This window comes from Catharus ustulatus, chromosome 14 (assembly GCF_009819885.2).
Source record: "Catharus ustulatus isolate bCatUst1 chromosome 14, bCatUst1.pri.v2, whole genome shotgun sequence".
NCBI lineage: Eukaryota > Metazoa > Chordata > Aves > Passeriformes > Turdidae > Catharus > Catharus ustulatus.
Window position 1 is genome coordinate 9,129,753 of NC_046234.1, and position 11,615 is coordinate 9,141,367.

Sequence of the window (11,615 nt, forward strand, 5' to 3'; positions counted from 1 at the left end):
TGGGAGGGCCAGGTGTGGCCAGTTGTGACAGTCCCTGGGGTGCCAGTGTTTTAGTGGGACAGAAATGCCCAGGGAGGAGCAGACCCTCATGGGGGCAGAGTAGGGGAGGAAGAAATCCTGTATTTTCTGTAGGAAAATATATATATTGCCTGGAGCGGGAATAGAGCATGTCCAGCACTTCTGAGACTGGGAGACTCCTTTCACCTTTTTGCCTTTTGGTTTACTCCTTGCCATGTACTCTCTGAGGAACATATTTTTCCTTCTTTTCCAACTCCTTTAGTTTCTTCATGCAGACTGACCAACCGTGCTCTTATTGTTTCAAATACAGACAAAATAAGCTCTTTAGAACATTGTCAGGATGGTCCTGCCTTGCTCTTCCAGAATAAGTCACAGGCTGGAAATGTTTCCAGCAATAGAGGGAAAGTGGAGCTATTCATAGCCAAGCACATCTCCATTTCAGAAGCACTGAAAGATAAAACAATTCCTGGTTTTCTTTCCTTTTCAGTGTTCTTCAAAGAGCTTGGCAGACTGTGAATTCCTGAACTTTTAAATTTGTGACAAAGAAATCTTGTCTACAATGTGTTTAAAGGTTCTTTTGATCTCTCACAATTATTACTGCTATTTTTTAGATCTATCCTTTTCTGCAGATCTGAGAAACTAACTCAGCTGTGTGAGGTATACCCCTGTCTCAGCAAATATGCCAGTTCTGTGTTCCATGGCTAAGAAGGAGGAGGATCTTGTTTGTAAACATGGCCTGTGCCTTGTGAAGTTTGGGATTTTGGACGCCCTCCTTGAGCTATCTCAGATTTTATTTTTACAGATTTTACAGCGGCCCTGAACCCAAGAACCTGGAAGGGGTATTAGATACTCAGCATCCGTCAGGAAAAAGCAGTGGAAATTACATTGAGATTTATTCTACTGCTTTCTTGCAATAATATTGAGAATTGTGTTTATTTCATCCTGTAAATGGCTCCATTCTGCACTTGTTTAGTTTACACAGGTATAATATGCAAGCGAAAAAAAAAAATGACAGGATTGTTGCATTATTTTACAATACTACTTTTTTTTTTTTCCTGAGAGGTTGTAATGTACTTTTAAATAATCTATGCACAGCTACTGCGAGTCAATCAAAAATGTTGTGCTGTCCTGCTAAGTCCATAGACAACAAGACTCAGGCATGTTAAAGTCTAAATCAAAGGTTAATCCATACTTTTTTATTTGACAGAGCTAAAACATAGTAATTAATTTTCTTTATGAGTTAAACATGCTGAGCATAGTAATCAATATATTACTGAAATTGGGGGTTTATTCTCCATTAGCTCTGACAACAGAGGGACCAGTACAAGAAATGCTGGATGTTTTCTGTGGATTCTGGCTTGTGCCATAAACATTTAATGTGGCTCATTAGCACAAAGCTTGGCGTTGATAATGGCGCAGTGAACAATACACTTACGTTAACAACTTTGTGTCAGTTCACACTTCCATTCTCCAGTAGCAAATCCATATGTTTGATGCTTGTCTATAGGTGGCAGCAGCTCCAACTCTTTATAGGCTGCAATTAAGGCCAGGAAGTTGTACGGGGAAAGTTTAGCAGTTTCTGCAGACTCTGATGTCACTGCACACCCCTTGGAGAGGCAGACAGCAAAGAGGAGGGGAAGATACATGGGAATGGAATTATCTTTCAAGTAACTGGAAGGCTTTTCCTCCTGAACCCAGAGGTAAAACATCCTTCATGATTTTTGATTAACATCAGTTCAAAGGAACATTCAAGTGTCTATTTATAACTCATATTCATGGTTGTGTTTGAAGCTAAATGGCAAAACTTGTAGATTAATAATGTCAAGTGGGTGCTGTTCAAATCTTAGTTTTGATGTACCTGTGTGAAACAAACAGTCTCTATTGGCTTAAATTTACACTAAGGACTGAGTAACCAAAATACAAAGATTAATGATCACCCACTGCCCTAAGCTGTACCAAGGAAAGCCTGCTACAATTCAGCTCTGAGAGGGGGCTGCTGCTGGCAGGTGAGTGAGTATGTGTAACCATAAAGCATAATAGGAATGAGGCACAGCTCCTTTTTTTTTTAAAAGTTTTTCTGTATCGTGTTGAAAGATGAAAGAAACTTTGTGGGATTGTAGCTGCTGTCATCTTCATTGTCTAAAAAATTGAATTTAAACATCTGGACTCTGCTGTGCTTTGCACTGAACAAATGGAAGCATTTTCAGGCTTAGCAGTTTTGTGCTCAGATGTCAGTGACCCACTTCTGGTTCCTTCAGCCCTTTGAGTTTGCTCCTGCAAACCTCCTGCTCCACTCCCAGAGTGGTGGTTTCTTTGTTACTGATGAGCTTTGGGCTGCTCCTGGGAGGGAATATTCCTAATTCCCAGCTTTGGGCAGCCAGCCGGGCCGGCTGCGGTGGGGAGGTTGCCTGTGTATGCAATGCAGAGAGACACTGTGAATATTTGGATGATTTAAGCTTTTTTAAGCTCCCTAAAATCTGTTAGGTTGCCCCCTCCCCAGCATCTCAGCTTCTTCCTAAGGAGTTTTGGGGTGCTTCATGCATTCCTGTGTGAGAGTAGACTAATAATTCCAACTCAAGTTCTGCACTGCTTGCAATTAAAAGACAGATGTTGTGGGTCATGTGAAAATCTATTTAGATGCTAGAAAACCCCTCACCTTCCTACTGGCCTCTGCAAAGCTGAACCTTCCCACTTTGGTCTCCCAGACTTTCTGAACTGATTTGTTTCTGTTTATTTCAATCGAACTTCAGCTGTCAACTGTTCTTTCCTCTGCCTGTTCAAAGTGGATGTAACCATCTTCCCTCCTTTATGGATCTCTGAGATGCTGATGAACAGCTCAGTGTTAGGCTGTAAACAGTCAAAGGCCACCTGGGAATGCAGAGATTGCTCCCCTCATGCCTGGCAGGGCATACTTTGCTGCAAAATAATATCTCTGCTGCTTGTGTTCTCCAAGAAGGCAATATGAAAGATAGTTAGGTCCATCTCATGAACAACAGGAGAGAGGGAGGCATCCCATATAAAGTTATTTTAAAATTTGCAATTGCCTAAAGTTGCTAGGAAAGCAGATGCATAATGATAGCCCTGGGGAATTATTTCCTGATTTTTTCAATGAGATATTTTTTCACTGAAAGAGTTTAATATAGCATAGAAAATATCATTTAATTACAACTTGTTGTTAGTACCCAATGAGATGAATCCAAGCTCTTAAATTAGCCAGGTAAAGTAGGTGCCTAAAGCTAATGGCATGAATATCCAAAGACTGTTACAGCAGAAGATGTAATTCAGGGATGGAAAGGGCACGGCAATGCCAAAGGTGCTGAGGGAAGAGCATCTGCTCTGGTGCCACCCCACACTCTGAGGGCAGAGAGCTCTGTCTGGCAGAGCTTCCTGGCCCCTTTGCTCCTGTCCCTGTCACTGGTGAGGGGGAGAAAAACCTTGGCTGCCTTCAGGCCACCCCTTCCTCTGGGCCCTGCCATGGTGTGACAAGGGCTCTGCGGCAGGCAGGTGGCACTGGGAAGGACTTGCCAACCCCTCTGGCACAGTGGGGAGGGTCTAGCAGCCAGCAGGGCCTTACAGGAGCCCCACAGACCCCTCAGACAGCAGCTCTGGGGCTGTGCAGGGGGCCAGAGCAAATTGTCCCAGTCCTCTGCCACCGATGTAAAGGATGGCCCAGATGGGTTGGTTTGAACCTCACACTTCCAAATCCCTCATAATCCATCTGGGGGGTGGTGCTGGGAATGTCCTGTCTTCCAAATTGCCTAATTACAAGATGGAGATAGCTATTAGACCACAAAAATTCCCTGCATTGTCAGTGTGGCAATGAAAGTGGTCTCAAATGCTTAAAAGATTTTGTAAGTTGTGACAGGCAAAGCTGACCATGCTTCATGTAATGAAGGCAAGGTGTGGGAGAGCACAGTTGTGCTCCCTGGAAGAACATTTTCACACCTGTCATTTGTTCAGGCTCATCCAGGACTTGGTGACAGGAGGCTCTCAGGCTGAGAGCTGGAGATAAGATAAACAAGGACTGTCACAGGAGCTGCTCTTCTGGACAGGCTGCCTGGGAAATGAACCTGTGTGGAGAGGTCTGAACAAAACCACAAAGGAGACCTAAAAGCACTGAACTCCCTAAACATTTTGAAACATCATAATTAACTGTACTTTGTGGAACATTAATACTTGAAATGGTTGATTTTGCCAGCTAGGAAGCCACAATCTAGTGGAAAGTGTCCCTGCCCATGGCAAGAGCATTGGAACTAGATAATCTTCAAAGTCCCTTCCAACCCAACCCATTCTATGATTCTATGATATGGTGATGCAATCCCGTGATATTTTAGTAGGGTTTATGTGAAAATAGGCAGTTTTCTTTCCACATACAATGGGTTGGAGGTGAGCAGGTAGATGTCAGTGTGTTGGACTGAGATCTGAAATTCTCTGGAGCAGAATAGTTGTCAGTGGTGTTTCTGAAGATATTAAAGCATAGCTGGGAATGGGACATGGCCTGGCAGTGAATAAACAAGGGATCCTCCTGACTATGCATGAAAACCATCAATTCCCCAGTGCTGCAGCTTGCTTGCCACATAAAACACACTTGCTGAAGCTCCTAGAAAATATTTCCCCTAGGCTTGTTAGTGGGATATCTACACATGGTGACACAGTCCAATTTCTATTCATTTGCTTTACCTGCTTCTGGAAACACTAACTAGAAATGTCAGGGTTTTTTCTCTAGGGTTATCAGTCTCACAGTCCTCTTCCAAGGGCTGCCTTTCTGATTCAGTGGTTAGGTCAATTAATGTTCATATCGCCACTAATTGCATTGCTCCAAGAGTTACAAGAAAAATCAAACAGGACATAGCAACAATTATCCTAGGAGCTCTGTGTGACCAGGACAATTTGAAGTATCACAACTGATTCAGTTTCCTACTAGTCTTTCTGTTTGTGAATCCCTGAGACAGAACAATTTTGCTCTGAAGGAGGGTCATTTCAGTGGTTGCATTTTGCATGAAGTGGCATGATATTTTCATAAACATCTGACTGGAGAAATCACATTTATTAGTGGGGCAGTCAGCCATGAGTAACAATAAGGAAGAATTTACATTGCAGAATGGGAAGCACAGAAAGAGTGGCACCAACTAATTTTGCTGCCATCCTGGTCCTTAGCTATATTAAGACTGCAATCATTAAAAAACTGGGATGCTTCTAATTAGCTCAGAGTGACCTGGGCCTCATTAGTGCCCATGTCCAATAGATAATTGAGCTATTTTCTTGTCTTCTTATTTCCACATTCACACAATGTGGAAAAACCAAAGGAGTGTTATGAAGGCCGGATGAGGGCTCAGCATGTGAGATTTTTATTTTTATAGAGGGGAATAATAGCTTCAGTTTTATTTTCCAGTTCAATGCTCAAGAGGAATGTATAGAAATACAAAATGAACATCAACAAAACAGTGCAGGGAGCAGAAAGCCCTGGCTATGGGAAATAACTTGTCTTTCTTTCTTTCTTTCTTTCTTTCTTTCTTTCTTTCTTCTTTCTTTCTTTCTTTCTTCTTTCTTTCTTTCTTTCTTTCTTTCTTTCTTTCTTTCTTTCTTTCTTTCTTTCTTTCTTTCTTTCTTTCTTTCTTTCTTTCCCTTCCTTCCTTCCTTCCTTCCTTCCTTCCTTCCTTCCTTCCTTCCTTCCTTCCTTCCTTCCTTCCTTCCTTCCTTCCTTCCTTCCTTCCTTCCTTCCTTCCTTCCTTCCTTCCTTCCTTCCTTCCTTCCTGCCTCCCTCCCTTCCTTCCTGCCTCCCTCCCTTCCTTCCATGCTGAAATACCAGGACAGTCAGTGAAAATGGACTTTCTGATAATGCTGAGTTACAGCATGGCAGCACCTGTTGGTGAGTAATATCCAGGGTCCTTGGACAGCTCCTCTCCAGTGTGAGTGATTTGTCTGAAGTGTCAGTTTAGTCTGAGATAAAGAGGCTGATTTTGTTAGGACAAAATATGAAAGAATGGAATAGAATATTTTTCTTTTAAAAATATTAAATGTGGTATAGGGGAATTGAAATAAAGAATGTGTTGTAGAAAAGAAATAAGAAATCAAGGTTTTCCTTCTCCTTCAGTTCAGGAAACCTTGATTTGAAGTGTTGTAAAGCAAGGAGTTGTTGTCTACAAGGTAAAGGTTTGTGATAATATGACTGAAGCAAAACCTGTCTGGGGACAAACAGAGATGCACGAGGAAAAAAGAAAAAACAACCATAGACATTTCCAGGCTCTCTTATTAAAAAAATTTCTACTTTAATATACAGTGACTTTAGAAAACTGTTTCTCTCTCCTGTACATTCCCCACCCCCAAGATGCACAACACACTCTTTCCTATTCATGTAAGTACCCCAGACCCATTTCCCAGGTATTTTTCCAGAGAATTAAATGCACCAACAATGGAAGGTTATTTATCATGACGTGTAATTGGACTCATGAAAATGGGAAAATGAGATAACTTCAGTGAATTACAGACTGGAAATGGAAGCTGCAGCCACTATTTTGCTGGGCATGTCTAATAACCTGCAGCCATTCACCATGGGTTCCAAAGGCCAAGCTCATTAGCACGAAGGAAGGTGTTTGTGCATTTCCATTTGTTAAATTAAAATGACCGCAGTCATTTTGCTAATAATGCAATGTGCAAATGTAGACCATCTCAGACGAGCAGTTTGAGGAGAGAACATTTTTTAAAAGTGAGAAATGAACTTCACCAAACTAATTGTTCGTTATTAAGATAAAGATATTTCTATAGTAAGTTATCAGCTCAGCAAGGTGTGAAATATTGGTCTGCTTTAACATCTCTTATTCCCATTACAGGGTTTCAGAGAAAATGTTCTTGTGGGTTCTGATTTGCACTCTCAAGCCACGGTGAGGGAGTGCTGAAGTGTGCAGTGTCAGTGTCAAAGGGTTGCCTGGAGCCTGCTTTGGATGTCAGTGCAAGCACTGTTGTCCTGCTAAGTCCAACAGAGTAGCTGGCCAAAACACTTCTTGCAAGGTGAGTCAGAAAAGGAGAAGGTTCTGGAAGATATGGGTGTCTGAAATATGTCACCATCCCCCTTCCCTCCTTGCTGTACTGGGAATGCTCCAGGTTGCAAGGATCTTGCCGTCCTGGTGATCTGTGCAGAGGTCAGGACACACTGCATGATCGGTTACCTGCAGATGGAGGGTAAAGCAGGGATCACAGGATCACAGAACTGTTAAGGCTGGAAAAGACCTCTGAGATAATTGGGTCCAACCATTAACCCAGCACCACTGTGCTCACCACTAAACCATATCCCCAAGTGCCACATCCACATGCTTTTAGAAAACTTCCAGGAACAGTGATTCCACCACTTCCCTGCTACTCCCTGAGCAGGTTTAAGTTTCTCAGTTACCTCCCACCCCCACCCCTTGGCTTGTATTGTTTCCCTGCAAGTGGAAATATATTTATTTTTTATTTTTGAAAATTATAGATGAAATGGTGCAAATCTCCTCAAACTTGACAAAAGACCTACAGGGTAATGCAGTGAAGCTTAGTCTTAACAAAATTACCAAAAATTGTGCTAAGAGCATCATAACTTTAACTAAAGTAAAATAAGGGAAGGTTTTCTGAAAAGTAGTGCATCCATTTAATGCTTATCTGGAAAACTAAGTGTACTGAATGTATAATAAACAAAAACAAAGAACTGCTGGCTTTGTCTCACCTTTTTTTTCCTTGACATGACTTTATTATCTATTACAACTAGGAACAATCTTTGTATTCCAAAGAGAAGGTTGTTTTTAAAAATACATGTGAATAAAATAAATATTAGCATGGTGTAAACGCTCATTGAATTATCTTTTTATCTTATTTTTTTAATGCTTTGCTATAATTTTCTGTTTAATAAAACTCTGAAGCTCAGGTAGTAATTAGATGTTAGGTTGAGTGTTAGCCCCTTTACTGGTAGAAATGAAAAATGAATCTGCTATGGCAATGTAAATCTAGAGACATAGAACTGAATTAATTGATACTTCTCAAGATTTAAATTAGCATAAATAGGACCAGAATTTTTCTTCTCACTTTCATATATAAATGCAGTAGAGGCAGGAGTTCTCACTTATGCATCCTTTACGTCTTGAGAGTTCAAGATTCATGTGCAGTCATAAAGAGTGGATAGCTCAAAATTTAATTATTTAATCCATAAAATCCAGTAAAAAAAGAAGAAAAAAAGTTAATGCTTTGTTGACGATGACTTTATGGTAACTCTTATGTACTCATGCATTCATTAACAGAGAAAACAGGTTTGTGTAAGAGCCCAATTGTGTTTTGTTTCAATCAACTCTGAAAAGATAATAAAAAATAGAAAAAAAAGATGAACCAAATAATCAAAATTAAGTAAAAAGGGGATCTAAAACCACCCACTTAGGCTTAAAGAAGCCTATTCTTACTTTTTATTGTTCCTGAGATAAAGATTAACTAATGCTCCTTAAATTTAAGAACTGTTCAGTTCATTACACACATGACTTGACAGTGTAAACGTTTAATTTGAGTTAGAATAGGTACTTAAAGCATAATAGGAACTCATTAGTAGCATTAAAGGAAAATTGAAAAAAGTTTGGATTAAATAGTCATGACTCTAAGAAAATAGTTGTTCCACAAAACTTCCTGGCAGTCAGTTGAAAAAGGAGTCAGGAATACACAGGCCTGAAGTCAGTTAAAATTCAGTGTCTCTCTTCCACCTTTGCATGGAAGGAAACTTCTGCTTCCCAGAAGGGGCCTCATGCATTAGGGAAAGGTCAGTTCTCCCTGAGTAAAGGAGGATGTGCCTCCATCCAGTGAGGGCCATGCTGGGCGTGTAGTGCAGGAAAAATCAGTCCTTCTATTGGCCTGGGCTGTCTGTTGGGCACACACAAACATGCAGAATGCCAAAAGGGAAGGAAAAAAAATCAACATCTGTTTTACCTGGTGATAATACTCTTTTTTTATACCATGCAATACCTGCACATTTTTTATTAGCAATTCCAGTGGGAGTCGGCTGTTAAATTAGTGGTAAGTAGTGACATATAAGAGAGATGATTTGTAAATTCTTAGAGATGTGTATGCAGCATTTTCTGAAGGAGGTGGCTTTGGTACTATTATGCATGTGAGCAGCCTGGAAATTCTAGAATTTTAGCATTTAGAGAAATGTATTACTGTTATGGGCAAAATATCTCAAATTTTTATGTGTCAGAATCCAAATTGAGAGGCTAGCTGTGGGGTATCTCTACAATAAAAAATAAAATAGGAGGATCAGGTCCCACTATCTTTTTGTCAGCTGTGAATGCAAGTAATTGTTAAAGCGTTTGTGATAAATTTATTTTGCTTTGTATCCTAAAGCGGTCTCATCTTGCATCTTTTCTACACTGAATATTTTCACTGAGGACCATGTCACAAGGGAGGTATAAAACACTAGTATAAAATCAGGTATTTGGATTACAAGATTAATCATTCTGGCTGGTATTTATTATTACTAGTTAGCTGTAGTGATGAGGCAAAGGGATACTGATAATAACAAATTTAAAGATTCTCTATTTTGAAAAGGCATTTCTACCAGATAGACTGGCAGAAAAATATTCATCAATCATTTAGGACTGTCTCAGGAATTTATTAACTTTTCCATAAGCTGTATATTTCTGCCTAATTATGTCATGAATAAACAGCTGCACTAAACAGTGAGATTCAATCTTCTGAATAAGCACATAACTACATTCTTCACTATTTTCTGGTTTTTGACAGCTTAGCAGTTAAACTGGATGAACATGGAATATAGTACATGAAAATGGATGAGAAAGAAAGTGATAATGTAGCATATTTTCTCCACTTCCTTCAGAAACAATGTAAAGCAATCAGTTCTAAAAACCTCTGTCCATGTATTAGTTAATCAATACGAATGTTCAGCCGGCTCCAAGATGTTTTAACACCTGTCAAAGCTAGCTCAGCAGTCATTGTTCAAAGCTTACATGGAAGCGAAAACCACAACAGAAAACCTTTCCCATCTCTAGAGAATTATCTCTGGGGAGAAAAAAAGAGAGAGTGATTCTGGTTACTAGAAATGTGAGGGGGAACAGAGCTCCAATTCTCAGATGATCCAATTATGTTTAGAAATACTATGTAAAAAAAAAAAAAAAAAAAAGTAGAGCTGTTACAGCGAGGAATTTAATCATGATTATGTGTCTCTTGTGAGGCAGTGTGAAAATCTGCCAAACCCACCTTTACTTGGTTACCCCAAAGTGTGGGAGGGAGGAGAAGTAAATGCAAAATGATCATTGGGGAGGCACCATGATAGAGTGCAGCAAGGGAAATACATAATTTCCTCTCATACTGGGAAAAAGATTCCTTTTCAAGACGTGTGATATTATTAATGAAGTATGAAACTCTAGTAAAGGACTTTGCCTCGTGCGTTGCTAGCACTACTCCTTGGAGCAGCAGAATACAGCTCCATTTGCCATGAGGTTAACAACAGATCCCAGGCCCATATGCACATTTTCCCCCCTCCTGTTGTACACGACAGGTTTTGTGTCTCCTATAAATACTTGTATTTAACATTTAATGTCTATTAAAATAAATATATTAGTTATCAGCCTTATTTTCTCCTCTCATTCAAATCACATTAGGCTCAAGCATGACAAACAAGTGTGATGCATAATTTCTGGAGGTTTGAAAACATATCTGAAATCTGTACAGTTCTGTTGTTAAAAGTGCAAGTTAAATGTACCATGTGATATTTTTGCTTCAGAAATGGAAGTGTGGAGTGTTGCCTTGACACTGTGGACCTGAATTAACACACTACACTGTTTTATACATGAATGAATGAATAATATATGAATAAACTGATTTGTACATATGTATTTTTGCCTTTATTTATTACTTCTAAGGAACCTGGGGATTGTGCTCTCACTGCACACCCAAGCATGTACAGGCACCCACAGGCACCACCCAGGACCCTTCCCTGGGCTCTCCAGGGATGCAGGTTGCCCCCATCCTTGTGGTGGCTCCTCCTAGGAGACCACTGCTCATATCTTGGTGTCTTCTGTGAAGAGAACACTTGTCTGCTGCAAAAGAGAAGGGATGCTGTATTTATCCTGTATTTCCTTCACCATGTGAAAAAAGACTCAAGACATTTTTCAGGCTCTTCCTCACCATTGCTGTTGATTCAGCCACTTGCCCAGGGCAGTCCCTGTGCCAGCAGGCAGAGCTGGGCTGGGACATGCAGGGACACAGAGTGTGTGCCCCAGCTACATCCATCTGTTTTCACTGAGTGACCCAGAGTTCCATCTTCATCTCCACCCACATCTAACTGAAATAATGACGTGCCCTTATTTCCCAAACCTGCCTTTTGAGACCAGTTTTTCTGTGGAACTGCCAGGGCTGCAGCAGCTCTGCCCTTGGTCTGCCCTGCTGAATGTGACACCTCTGTATCTTGGAGGGGGGATATAGTTGGATGTTGTGAAAGGAAAGACTAAAGGAGAAATGCCTGTGTCTGCCTGCTCCTGGGGAAGTTATGAATCCAGAAGAGTGTTGTCTATGAAAGCCATTAATATTCTGCAGAGCCCTACCCAGGCAGCAGCATACTGATTTCTGGCTGT

At 40.6% G+C, this 11,615-nt stretch overlaps 1 long non-coding RNA gene across 1 annotated transcript; it reads left to right on the plus strand.

Annotated features, from left to right (window-relative positions):
* Nucleotides 1-1,529: 1,529 nt before the first annotated feature.
* LOC117002774 lies at nt 1,530-6,897 on the plus strand. The gene is made up of 3 exons (XR_004419390.1): nt 1,530-1,718; nt 5,828-5,887; nt 6,849-6,897. It is a non-coding gene; the product is annotated as an uncharacterized LOC117002774 (long non-coding RNA).
* Nucleotides 6,898-11,615: the final 4,718 nt, after the last annotated feature.